Consider the following 15,138-nt stretch of genomic DNA (forward strand, 5'->3'; position numbering starts at 1 on the left):
GTCACAAATCAAGCCTTGGTAAATTTAAGAAAATTGAAATTGTATGAAGTATCTTTTCCGACCACAACGCTATGAGACTAGATATCAATTACAGGAAAAGATCTGTAAAAAATCAAACACATGGATGCTAAACAATACACTACTTAATAACAAAGTGATCACTGAAGAAATCAAAGAGGAAATCAAAAAGTACCTAGAAACAAATGACAATGGAGACACGACGACCCAAAACCTATGGGATGCAGCAAAAGCGGTTCTAAGAGGGAAGTTTATAGCAATACAATCCTACCTTAAGAAACAGGAAACATCTCGAGAAAACAACTTAACCTTGCACATAAAGCAATTAGAGAAAGAACAAAAAAACCACAACGTTAGCAGAACGAAAGAAATCATAAATATCAGATCAGAAATAATTGAAAAAGAAATGAAGGAAACGATAGCAAAGATCAATAAAACTAAAAGCTGGTTCTTTGAGAAGATAAACAAAATTGATAACCTATTAGCCAGACTCATGAAGAAAAAAAGTGAGAAGACTCAAATCAATAGAATTAGAAATGAAAAAGGAGAAGTAACAACTGACACTGCAGAAATACAAAAGATCATGAGAGATTACTACAAGCAACTCTATGCCAATAAAATGGACAACCTGGAAGAAATGGACAAATTCTTAGAAATGCACAACCTGCCAAGACTGAATCACAAAGAAATAGAAAATATGAACAGACCAATCACAAGCACTGATTGAAACTGTGATTAAAAATCTTCCAACAAATAAAAGCCCAAGACCAGATGGCTTCACAGGCGAATTCTATCAAACATTTAGAGAAGAGCTAATATCTATCCTTCTCAAACCCTTCCAAAATATAGCAGACAGAGGAACACTCCCAAACTCATTCTACAATCCCACCATCACCCTGATACCAAAACCAGACAAGGATGTCACAAAGAAAGAAAACTACAGGCCAATATCGCTGATGAACATAGATGCAGAAATCCTCAACAAAATACTGGCAAACAGATTCCAACAGCACATTTAAAGGATCATACACCATGATCAAGTGGGGTTTATTCCAGGAAAGCAAGGATTCTTCACTATATGCAAATCAATCAATGTGATACACCATATTAACAAATTGAAGGAGAAAAACCATACCACCTCAATAGATGCAGAGAAAGCTTTCGACAAAATTCAACACCCATTTATGATAACAACCCTACAGAAAGTAAGCATAGAGGGAACTTTCCTCAACATAATAAAGGCCATATATGACAAACCCACAGCCAATATCGTCCTCAATGGTGAAAAACTGAAAGCACTTCCACTAAGATCAGGAACAAGACAAGGTTGCCAACTCTCACCACTCTTATTCAACATAGTTTTGGAAGTTTTAGCCACAGCAATCAGAGAAGAAAAGGAAATAAAAGGAATCCAAATTGGAAAAGAAGAAGTAAAGTTGTCACTGTTTGCCGATGACATGATGCTATACATAGAGAACCCTAAAGTGCTACCAGAAAACTACTAGAGCTAATCAATGACTTTGGTAAAGTAGCAGGATACAAAATTAATGCACAGAACTCTCTGGCATTCCTATACACTAATGATGAAAAACCTGAAAGTGAAATCAAGAAAACACTCCCATTTACCACTGCAACAAAAAGAATAAAATATCTAGGAATAAACCTACCTAAGGAGACAAAAGCCGTGTATGCAGAAAATTATAAGACACTGATGAAAGAAAGTAAAGATGATACAAATAGATGGGAGAGATATACCATGTTCTTGGATTGGAAGAATCAACATTGTGAAAATGACTCTACTACCCAAAGCAATCTACAGATTCAGTGCAATCCCTATCAAACTACCACTGGCATTTTTCACAGAACTAGAACAAAAAATTTCACAGTTTGTATGGAAACACAAAAGACCCCAAATAGCCAAAGCAATCTTGAGAACGAAAAACGGAGCTGGAGGAATCAGCTGCCTGACTTCAGACTATACCACAAAGCTACAGTAATCAAGACCGTATGGTACTAGGACAAAAGCAGAAATATAGATCAATGGAACAGGACAGAATGCCCAGAGATAAACCCACGCACATATGGTCACCTTATCTTTGATAAATGAGGCAGGAATGTACAGTGGAGAAAGGACAACCTCTTCAATAAGTGGAGCTGGGAAAACTGGACAGCTACATGTAAAAGAATGAAATTAGAGTACTCCCTCACACCAAACACCAAAATAAACTCAAAATGGATTAAAGATCTAAATGTAAGGCCAGATACTCTAAAACTCTTAGAGGAGAACACAGGCAGAACACTCTATGACATAAATCACAGCAAGCTCCTTTTTGACCCACTTCCTAGAGTAATGGAAATAAAAACAAAAATAAACAAATGGGACCTAATGAAACTTCAAAGCTTTTGCACAGCAAAGGAAACCATAAACAAGACCAAAAGACAACCCGCAGAATGGGAGAAAATAGTTGCAAATGAAGCAACTGACAAAGGAATAATCTCCAAAATTTACAAGCAGCTCATGCAGCTCAATAACAGAAAAACAAACAACCTAATCCAACAATGGGCAGAAGACCTAAATAGACATTTCTACAAAGAAGATATACAGAGTGCCAACAAACACATGAAAGAATGCTCAACATCATTAATCATTAGAGAAATGCAAATCAAAACTACAGTGAGATGTCATCTCACACCGGTCAGAATGGCCATCATCAAAAAATTTAGAAACAATACATGCTGGAGAGGGTGTGGAGAAAAGGGAACACTCTTGCACTGCTCTTGGGAATGCGAATTGGTACAGCCACTATGGACAACAGTATGGCGGTTCCTTAAAAAACTACAAATAGAACTACCATATGACCCAGCAATCCCACTACTGGGCATATACCCTAAGAAAACCATAATTCAAAAACAGTCATGTACCAAAATGTTCATTGCAGCTCTATTTACAATAGCCAGGAGATGGAAACAACGTAAGTGTCCATCACTGGATGAATGGATAAAGAAAATATGGCACATATATACTATGGAATATTACTCAGCCATAAAAAGAAACGAAATTGAGCTATTTGTAATGAGGTGGATGGACCTAGAGTCTGTCATACAGAGTGAAGTAAGTCAGAAAGAGAAAGACAAATACCATATGCTAACACATATATATGGAATTTAAGGAAAAAAATGTCATGAAGAACTTAGGGGTAAGACAGGAATAAAGACACAGACCTACTGGAGAATGGACTTGAGGATATGGGGGGGGAAGGGTAAGCTGTGACAAAGTAAGAGAGTGGCATGGACATATACACACTACCAAACGTAAAACAGATAGCTAGTGGGAAGCAGCGACATAGCACAGGGAGATCAGCTCGGTGCTTTGTGACCACCTGGAGAGGTGGGATAGGGAGGGTGGGAGGGAGGGAGACGCAAGAGGGAAGAGATATGGGAACATATGTATATGTATAACTGATTCACTTTGTTATAAAGCAGAAACTAACACACCACTGTAAAGCAATTATACTCCAATAAAGATGTAAAAAAATAAAAAGAGTAAAGGGACATAAAAACTAAGCACAAGACGTAATTTTTGATTGGACCATGGACCAGAATCTTTCCCCTTTTTTGCTATAAAGGACATTATTTGGACAACTGCCAAGTATAAATAAAGTAAGACATACTGATGTAAAAAAACAATAAATCCCCCCCCAAAGAAAAGAGTTTCTGTATATTTAGTTTTAGTTTTGGTGTGTTGGTGGAGGGTGGTGAGCTCAGGGACTTCCTATTCTGCCATCGTGATCCCTCCCTTTCCTGAAATCTCAAATGTGGTTCTTGTAGTAGTAGCTGGATGACTTAGTATGGTCTATTTCTCTGAGACTCAATGTCCTGATTTGTGATATTTGTAAAATAAAATTGTATGTACCTCAAATTACTTCCTATAAATATAAAATGAATCAAGTGATTTTAAAAAAAATCAAGACTACAATGAGGTACCACCTCACAGCAGTCAGATAGGCCATCATCAAAAAATCTACAAACAATAAATGCTGGAGAGGGTGTGGAGAAAAGGGAACACTCTTGCACTGTTGGTGAGAATGTAAATTGATACAGCCACTATGGACAACAGTATGGAGGTTCCTTAAAAAACTACAAATAGAACTACCATATGACCCAGCAATCCCACTACTGGGCATATACCCTGAGAAAACCATAATTCAAAAAGAGACATGTACCATAATGTTCACTGAAGCTCTATTTACAATAGCCAAGACGTGGAAGCAACCTAAGTGTCCATCGACAGATGAATGGATAAAGAAGGTGTGGCACATATATACAATGGAATATTACTCAGCCATAAAAAGAAACGAAATTGAGTTATTTGCAGAGAAGTGGATGGACCTAGAGTCTGTCCTACAGAGTGAAGTAAGTCAGAAAGAGAAAAACAAATACTGTATGCAAGGTTCTGAAGTACTTAGGGGCAGGACAGGAATAAAGACTCAGATGTAAAGAATGGACTTGAGGACACGGGGAGTGGGAAGGTTAAGCTGGGACGAAGCAAGACAGTGGCACGGACATATATGCACTACCAAATGTAAAATAGATAGCTAGTGGGAAGCAGCCACATAGCACATGGAGATCAGCTCGGTGCTTTGTGACCACCTAGAGGGGTGGGAAAAGGAGGGTGGGAGGGAGATGCAAGAGGGAGGAGATATGGGGATATATGTATATGTATAGCTGATTCACTTTGTTATAAAGCAGAAACTAACACACCATTGTAAGCAATTATACTCCAGTAAAGATGTTAAAAAATATATAGACAAAGATACGTTGAAAATAAATAGTTGTAAAATATATATACAAACAATAAAAATCAGAATACTGGAGTGGCTATAATGATAGCAGATAAAATTTCTTTCAAGATAAGAAAGGTTACAAGAAATAGAGGTATTTCATAATGATAAAAGGCTCAACTAATCAGGAAGAAAGTGCAATCATAAATATATATGTGCCTAACAATGGAATTTTAAAATATCTGAAGTAAAATTTGACAAAATCAAAGGGAGAAATGGACACTTTCACAGTCCTTGTTAGAGATTTTAACAGCCCTTTCTCAGGAATTTATAAAAACCACTGGACAAAAAAAAATTAGCAAAGAAAGAGAAGCTCTGTACAGTATACTATAAAGCACCTTAACCTAATTGATATTTATGGAAAGCTAATCCATATAAATGCATAATGCACATTCTTCTCACTGGAATTGGGCATATGCTGTGGTACAAAACAATAAAATTTAAAAGGCTGAAATGATATACTGTGTTCTCTGGCAACAACAGAATTAAACTATATGTCAGTAATGATAACATACCTAGGAAAGCCCCAAATATTTGAAAATTAAAGGACATAGTTCTAAATAAGCAATGGTTCATAGAAGAAAACACAAATGAAATAAGAATATATTTTAAATAGAATTGTGGGAGAAATTAAAGCAGTACTTAGAGATAAACTTGTAAACCAAAAGCTAATTTTAAAAAGTATCAACAAAATTGATAAATATCTATCTAGACTGACCAAGAAAAATGAAAGAATACAGAAATAACAGCCAAGAATAAGAGAAGAGACAGTATTGTGTTCCTAAATGATAAAAGAGAAAAAGCAAAATATTATGAACATTCACACAAATAAATTTGACAACTTAGATGAAATGTACATGTTTCTCAAAGGCACAAATTACCAAAATTAACCCAAGAAGAAGTTGATACCTGAATAACTTTATATCAATTAAAACAATTGAACTGGTAGTTTAAAACTTTCCAAAAAAGAAAACTCCTGAACCACAAAAATAATGTTAATTATGTGACCTGATGGAGATATTAGCTAATCCTATGGTGATAAACATATATGTGTATGAAATTAACACATGTACACCTTAACCTTAAACAATGCTAAATTTTAATTATATCTCAATAAAGCTGAAAAAAAGAAATTTCCAGGATCAGATTACTTTGCTGGTAAATTCAACCAAACTTTTAAGGGGGAAAAGCAATCAATGCAATACAAGCTCTCAGAAAATAAAGAGTACAAAATATTTCCAAAATATTTTTATGATTATTACACTGATAATAAAGTCTGACAATGACACTGCAAAGAAAAACAACAGACAAATCTTCCCCCAGGACACAGATGCAAAGATCCTCAAAAATATTTAGCAATTTGAATACAGTTTAATATATTAAGAGGGTACTACATAATGACTATGTATGTTTAGCACAGGGATGCAAGTTAGATTTAATATCCAAAAGAATAAATCATTAATCATTAGAGAAGTGCAAATCAAAGCTATGATGCGATATCATCTCACACCAGTGAGAATGGCCATCATTAAAAAATCTACAAACAATAAATGCTGGAGAGGCTGTGGAGAAAAGGGAACTCTCATGCACTGTTGGTGGGAATGTAAATTCATACAGCCACTATGAAGAATAGTATGGAGGTTCCTTAAAAAAGTAAAAATAGAACTGCCATATGACCCAGGAATCCCACTACTGGGCATATACCCTGAGAAAACCATAATTCAAAAAGAGTCATGTACCACAATGTTCATTGCTGCTCTATTTACAATAGCCAGGACATGGAAGCATCCTAAGTGTCCATCGACAGATGAATGGATAAAGAAGATGTGGCACATATATACAATGGAATATTACTCAGCCATAAAAAGAAACGAAACTGAGTTATTTGTAGTGAGGTGGATGGACTTAAGAGTGTCATACAGAGTGAAGTAAGTCAGAAAGAGAAAAACAAATACTGTATGCTAATATATATATGGAATCTAAAAAAAAAATGGTCAGAAGAACCTAGGGGCAAGACGGGAATAAAGATGCAGACCTACTAAAGAATGGACTTGAGGATACGGGGAGGGGGAAGGGTAAGCTGGGACAAAGTGAGAGAGTGGCATGGACATATATACACTACCAAACGTAAAATAGATAGCTAGTGGGAAGCAGCCACATAGCACAGGGAGATCAGGTCGGTGCTCTGTGACCACCTAGAGGGGTGGGATAGGGAGGGTGGGAGGGAGACGCAAGAGGGAAGGGATATGGGGACATATGTATATGTATAACTGATTCAGTTTGTTATAAAGCAGAAACTGACACACCAGTGTAAAGCAATTATACTCTAACAAAGATGTTACAAATAATAATAATAAAATAAAATAACACAATAAATAAATAAATAAATAAACAACAACAGCAACAAAACCTTTACAGTTACCACCATCAGGTGAAATACTGAATTATTTCCAGCTGAGTTTAGGAAGCAGTTAAAGGTGTTAACTCTCACCACTTTATATTCAATATAGTACTAGAGGTTCTTGCTAGCAAAATATGGCAAGAAAATAAAATAAAGGCCATCGAACTGGAAAACTGTCCTTATTTGCAAATAGCACAATCTTGTATGTAGAAAATTCTAAACTATTTGTGGATATAGAAAGCTAGTAGAAAAAATAAGTGAATTTATAAAGTTTACCAACTACAGGGTCAATATACAAAAATCAATTTCATTTCTATGAGATGTTAATTCTCCCCACACTCCTCTATATGTTCCACACAATCTAGTCAAAATCCCAAAAGGAGTTTTTGTAGAAGTTAACAATTTTTTCTAATATATATATATCAAAAACGAAGAATCTAGAATAGCCAAACAATTTTGAAAAAGAAAACAAAGTTGGATGACTCACACTACCTGATTTTAGGACTTACTCTAGAGCTAAGTACTGCTTTAAGCATGAGCAAATAGAACAACAGATTAGAATACGGAGTACAGAACTGGAGCCTCACCTACAAGAGCTATTGAATTTTGACAAAGATTACAAGGTAATTTGGTGGTAAAAAGATAGTCTTTCCAAGAAATGGTGGAGGAACAATTGGAAATTGCAGTGGGTTGATTAGTATCTCTCCCCCACAAAAAAATTATCTTCACTCAGAACCTCAGAATGTGATGTTATTTGGAGAAAGTTTCTTTGCAGATGTAATTAGTTAAGGATCTCAGGATGATGATACTGGATTTAGAATGGGCCCTAAATCCAATGCCTGATGTTCTTACAAGAAGAGGAGAGAACAAGAGACATAGCGAAGAAGGCCATGTGAAGATGGAGGCAGAGTTTGCAGTTATGCTATCACAAGCCAAGGATGGCCTGGAGCCACCAAAAGCTGGAAGAGGTACAGAAGGACTCTTCCCTAGAGACCTGTTGACACCTTGATTCTGGATTTCTGGCTTCTGGAAATGTGAAACAACAAATTTTATTATTTTAAGCCACCCAGATAGTGGTAATTTGTTATGACAGTCCTAGAAAACTAATACAGATGCCATATGGGGAAAAAGTGAACCTCTACTCTTACCTCACACCATACTAAAAAATTAATTGAAGATAGATCATAGACCAAAGTAAATGTTAAAACTGTAAAGCTTCTAGAAGAAAATATAGAATATCTCTATGACATTGGCAGTGGTAAAGATTTCCTGGACAGATCACAAAAAGCACTAATCATTTATAAATGGATACATTGAACTTCATCAAAATTTAAAACTTCTTCAAAAATACCATTAAGGAAGGGAAAAGGCAAACCACTGACTGTGAGAAAATACTCACAATGTTCACATTTGACAAAATACTACATTTGAGATATATAAGAAACTCCTAAAAATCAATAACAAAAAGACAACTCAATAAAAATAAGCAAAGGACTTGAGCACATACTTCACAAAGAAAGATTCTAAATCACCAATAGTCATATGAAATGTACTCAGCATTATTTGTCATTAGTGAAGTGTAAATTGAAACCACAATAGGAGGGTGATGTTAGGGTGAAAAGTGTATGGGAACTCTCTTGTACTATCATTATAATTTTTCTAAATATAAAGTTATTTCAAAATAGTTTTTTTTAGAAACCCAATGAGATACTACCACATACCACCAGATGGTTAAAATTAACAATACCAACAACACCAATATTGGCAAGGATATGAAGCAACTGGAACTCATATATTGCTGGTGGCCATGGAAAATTTTATAAACAATTTCAAAAAACATCTGAAAACGTCTTTAAAATTAAACCTATATCTACTCTGACACAGCCATTAGACTCCTAGGTATTTACCCAGGAGAAGTGAAAACAAATGTCGACAAAATGACTTGTACATGAATGTTTATAGCAGCATTATTCAATATAGCTCCAAATCAGAAACAACTCAAATTCTATCAATAGGGGAATAGATAAAACAATTGTGATATATTCATACAATGGTCTATTCCTCAATAGTAAGAAATTAAAAAAAAAGAAATCATAAGCAATTAATACATGAAACAACATGGATAAATCTCAAAAACATTACATTAAGTAAAAGAAGCTACATACAAAAATGTGCATTCTATATGCTTCCATGCATATGACATTCAAGAACTGGCAAAACTAATATGGGGGAATATAAAACAAAATAGTGGCTGCCAGTGGCAGTAGTGATTGACTGGAAGGGAACACGAAAGAATTTGGGGGGGTGGTAGAAATATTCTATATCTTTACTGAGGTTGTGGTTACATAGGTATGTACATTTTTCATAATTCCTCAGTTTTACATTTAGTGTATCTCACTATATGTAAATCTCACTTCAATTTTAAAGGAAGAAAAAGAAAAAGTCTCAGAGAGGCTAATGGATTGCCTAAAGTTCTATTTCAAGTTTATGCAGGTGTCTTCAGACCTAGATCTCACTGTCTCAGCAAACACCTTTATAGTAGGCAACTGATACTCCAACAACAAAAATGAGCAATTCCATACTCTTAGCACTTCAAGTCCAGTCCCAGGTGTATGAGAAGCTAACCCACTGTCTTCCAGCCTCCCTTTTTCTCCCTTCAGGTGCAGGTCTCAGATGTGTCTCCAACTCCTAAAAGAATGGGAGTTCTTCATAGAATACTTCAACTTTGCTTTCCAACTTGTCCAAGCCATATCCCCCAAAGCAAGAATTATAAATGCATTTCAACCACCTCATCGGGTGTATTATGTTTTTTGGAAAAGCCAAATATGGAGCTGTCAACCTTTTGCTAGAGAAGTGAAACAGTAAGATAGGCACAAGATATTATACCCCACTGCTTATCCTGTCTTGTGGTACCATAACTAAAGGCTATTTTTCTACCTGTTTGCTTTAATGACCTAGGATTTTAGTTTCCCGATTGCTACTGTCTAAGCATACCCTGATATAGCTATAGTCCCAGAAGTTGAAGGGGTATTAAGGGACTACCGTTGCAGCCCTTCATAAATACGTCTAATCTTAGGATATGCCAACTCAACAGAATAATTGATGGTATACCCTCAGAATGACCTAATACTTCATAAAGTACTTGCATACACATTTACCACTTTAGCTACATCCTCTCATCTTGCGAACTTGATGAAGAGATCTGCTTCTCGATAATAGTAGCTACCATTTACTGAACACTTTAATCAGGCACTGCTGTGCATTGTTATATTTTATCCCCAAAACAACCCTATTAGATAAGTATTACTGTATTCAATTCATTTTTCAGATGAAGAAACTGAGATGCAGAGAAGTCACACAATTAGTAGGTGGCAGATCTGGAAATTCAACTCAGGTTTGCCTGACAACAGAGCTCTCACTCAAATACTATGCTATGCTGCTTTCTTGCTAAACATTTATCAGGCCCATAGCCTGGGTTTGCTCACAAAAGGAGTTTGAGACATGAAAGCAACATCTGATATTTTATAGTAAATCCACCCCTGTATGATGGAAGGAGAAAAGAGGGTATGTGATCACACTCAGAAAATTGTTTCAAGAAATGAAAAGGGGGAGGGATTACTAGGAGAATCAAGTTATCAAAATATTTTCCTGGATAGTCTCTGTAAGCATTGCAGAGCAGGTAAGGGAAATAATAAGTCATTGCCCAGGGACCCTGCCCCTTGAGTATCCAAAAGAGAAAAGCTTCTTGGAAATTGAATTTATAGCCATTAAATGTTTTCATTGCAATGCAATGCTTTCTTATTCAAGACATTAATGGCAGTTGGAAATATCTGGGGACCTCAAGGTAAATTGTTCGGCCTTGATAGGAATCTGGCATGACTTGCAAAGTGTTACAGAAGGCAGGTCCAGAATATGAGACTTGATCTCTTCTTAGATACCACAATGGGGTGTCTCTGGGTCCAGTCCTTAAAAGCTTCTACCTCACACAGGCAGTGGAGCCATCATTTTTTCAGAATAAGAAAATAATTTCTTTCAGTTCATGCCACAAGTATGAAGAAGAGTTTTTCAAGTTTCCCTGAACAGTTTTCCATATTTCTTGCAACAATAGAAGACTATTCAAATTAACCTCATCCATTCAGGTATTTAACATCAATAATATTCACATTCAGAGATAAAAGGGGAGCTTTTATATCTCGAGAGCTTCTTATTAACTGTTCTTATCTGGTCAGATTTCACTAGGCAGACCACAGGAAGTTGTAGATCCTAGCGCTTCCCGGATATTGGACTTTCTCCTACATCTCTGCCTGGGAACTGCCAGCTGAGTTATTGCTGTCGGAGAATTATGCAGTGTGTCTGGGCTTTGAGGTTATCTGATCAGCACAGGCAATGGTAAGTAAAGTTTATTTTCCCCTCGGCCAAAGAATTATAAACTCAGAGTCTCAGGCCTGGAATAACTTAAAAAGCCATTTTGTCCAACTTCTAGTCAATGCCTATATCACCTGAGCATCATATTCAGGCCCCTGTAATATTAATAGAATAGAAATAAATTTATCAAGTACTTACTGTATACCAAGGATAATGTTTTATCAACCATCTCATTTAATATCCATAACATCACTCTAGAGTAGAAATTATTTTATAAATGACAAAACTAAAACTCAGAGAAGTTAGATGGTTTGGCCAAGGTCACATGAAGTAGCAAGGGCAAGATTCAAACCCATGTCTGTCTGCAGAGCCCACACCCTTAAACACCACATTGTCCCTCATAACTCAATTATCTAGGATAACTCCAACTTCTAATACTCCATCATGATATTCCTGAAAGTTGCCTAGCAATTATCAGAACATCCATATCAGTTTCAGATTCAGAAAATTCAGTTACCATTCCTCTATCGTCTCATTTTTCCTCTTCTCCCAACAAAAACAACTCTACTTTGATTTTTAATATTAGTCCCTTTTCGTGGTGAGAAAAAAAATTAGCTAGCAGAAAAATGAAGCTGGTCATCAAATCATGAAATTCCAAGACAAAATAAAAGCCTCTATTGAAGACAATACAGGAAATTTGGAACCAAATATAAATCTGTCAAGTGAACTCAAGATCCCCTGGTCAAAATACATCTCTCAGTTGTTCACTGGGTTCTATAATAGAGTGGCAAGACTTGTTTGTCTGACTTGTTTAAAGTTATTTGTATTCAGAGGTCCTCCCCTCTTCTACCTGCTAGGTGGTGACCACTTCCAGAGCAGGGACCATGTCTTACACTTATCTCTGTTTCTTTTAAAGAATCTACATATTTATCTTTCCAACATTTATTGAGCACTCTTTTTGTCCTTGACACTGTACTAAGCACTAGATACACTTTAAAAGACATACTCTCTCTGTCTCGCGAGGAAACCAAACTCTGAACAAACAGCTGCAGTTTAATACACAGAGTGCTCTAATAGAAGTATATGCAGAGTCCTACAAGAACACAACAGGTAGCACAGAATGTACATTACAGATGCTCAAAATTCATTTGTTAAATTTAAGTTACTTAAATAGAAGGAGAGTTTAGCTCAGTAGAGAGGAACCATGAGGTGGATCAAGGCCAAAAAAAGTGTCTATAACCAATGGTTTCTCAGTGTACACTCCTCCTTGCCTCCCACTTACTTCCCCGAATTAAGCACACAGAGGCTAAGGATATTAAAATGTAAGAACAAATTCTCTATCCTTAGTGTTTTACCACCAATATTTCACTCTGCAAATGTAATCTTAAAGGAGAGTATCCTAGTATCACATGGCCCAGAAATAAGTTATGAGTGGGTTGGAACTGATGGTAGTGGCAGAAGTGATGTAACCCAAACTTTCTTGTGTTAGTACTGGTTAAAGCTTTAGGGTTAGAGAGGGTGGGGTGAAGGATGCTTACCATGGGTGGATTAATAGTAACAAGCTAAAAGTGATATGGAGGTAAGAGCCTCTGGAAATTGGGAATAGACAGTTGTATAATGTTGGCTGGTAGAGAACAGTAAGTAATTGATGTTTCCAGAAGAGGTAAACAGTAAATAGGACTAGGTAATCTTACTGAAGTAATGAAAACCAATTACTAAACTAGATTATAGATTATTTGGGGATGGTTAGTAGGAAAAATGTTTGGGCGGCATACCAGTAGGAAAGGAACGGATCTGCTATCACCTCAGGAAAAAAGAGCTCGAAGTGTATGAGATTTTCCTATCTCCCCTTTCTTCCTCCCTCTTCCTCCCTCCGTACCCCCTCTGTGCTCACATTTCTTTCTTTCCTTGCTCTCATCTTTCTTTTTGCTCCCTAATTTCTGTCAAACAAGTATTTATTGACCCCTATTGTGGACAAAGCATTATACCAGGTAAGGAAATAAATGATACGTGGTTTCTGCCCTCAGAAAGCTTACAACATAGAGAGGGAGATAAACATGTACTATATATACTCAATTAGCTACAATTTATTGAAAAGAGTGATATGTACTATAACAGAGGAAGAAAAAACCAAAAATACTGTGAGAGAACACTAGAGGAAAATATTAATTCTGAATTGGGAGAAAGGATTCTTGGAAGAGATTGATCAATAAATGTCTAGAATTTTAATGGAGAGAATAGGATGGTTAGCCATTCTGGTCAGAGCTGTGTGACCAAAGTCATAGAAAGTGGCACGTCTGGGGAATGGTGAGTATGGAAAATCTATGGAGGCCAACTCATCCTAGTTTGCCTGGATTCCCCAGGTTTGGGCACTTGAAGTCCTCCATTCCAGGAACCCTCTTAGTCCTGGGCAGAGAGTTTTGGTGTAGGACATTGAGTACATACATCATAGGGAGCAAATAAACAAAGGGAAAACCAAGGATCAGTGAACATAACTGACAGAAAGTTAGGTTGAGGACAAATAATGAAGGATAATGAAAGGTACTGAATGTCAGACTAAGAAGTTATGACTTGATTTCATAGGCAGTAGAGAATGAAACAAGCGTTTTGGATAAGGGAGTGATATAATCAAACTATAAGATTACTCTGGCAAAAATGTCCAGGACAGATGAAAAGGATAAAAAACTATTTTGGAACCTATTGACAGAGTCCGTGCAAAAGGTACAGAAAAGACTTTGACAAGGGAATCTCTATCAGGGATGGAGCAGAAAAGCCACATTAAAGAGATAGTGCAGTTTGGTGATGTGTTAGTGGCCGATATGGGAAACTTAAGGAAAGAGGGATGATGACTAAGTTTCTCACTGCTTTATTGGGAAAATTCAGATGCTATTAGTACAAGTAGGGAAGAAACAATGACAGTTTTAAATAGGATGGTGACAAGTACATTTTAATTTTTTAAATTTTACTTTCCAATAGTCTGGGGCTTCAGAAGCCAAATGGACATGTGACTCTTGGGCTAAAAACAAAGCTATCTGGCCTCTAGCTATAAGTTTTTGGAGTCATGAGTACCAAGAGTTAGATGAAGTCATAAAACTAGACATGACTATCCACGGACAGAATAAAGTTACAGAAATTAGGAAGGAATATATGGTAGTCATTAGAGTCTTTCACAAGTAATCCAGTTCTTATTTCCTTCCAGATACATGACATCATTGCCATATGATTGTTTAGCCAACTAAACATGAGTAAAAGTGACTTCCAGGCAGAAGGTTAAAGAGGCAATGCACAATTCAATATGCCTCTTTTTTCCTGCCTCAGCAATCATTAAAGCATACATAAAGAAGACTCCTCAGTAAGTCTGGGTCCCTGGGTGACTTCAATGAGCAGAGACCCACCACAGATGAAAAAGTAGCATGAGCAAGAAGTAAACTTTGTTTCAAGCCACTCAAAATCTGAGGGTTGTTTGTTGCTATAGAGCAAGCTAGCTTATCTTGAATGCTACAGAAACTTTAG

The 15,138-nt window shown here is 36.4% G+C and overlaps 1 pseudogene; it reads left to right on the plus strand.

The window, feature by feature from the left end:
* The first annotated feature begins 8,059 nt into the window (after positions 1 to 8,059).
* The window catches only part of LOC115847079 (olfactory receptor 13H1-like), a 34,789-nt pseudogene continuing 27,710 nt past the window's right edge, over positions 8,060 to 15,138 (plus strand).

Source organism: Globicephala melas, chromosome X (assembly GCF_963455315.2).
Source record: "Globicephala melas chromosome X, mGloMel1.2, whole genome shotgun sequence".
Lineage (NCBI taxonomy): Eukaryota > Metazoa > Chordata > Mammalia > Artiodactyla > Delphinidae > Globicephala > Globicephala melas.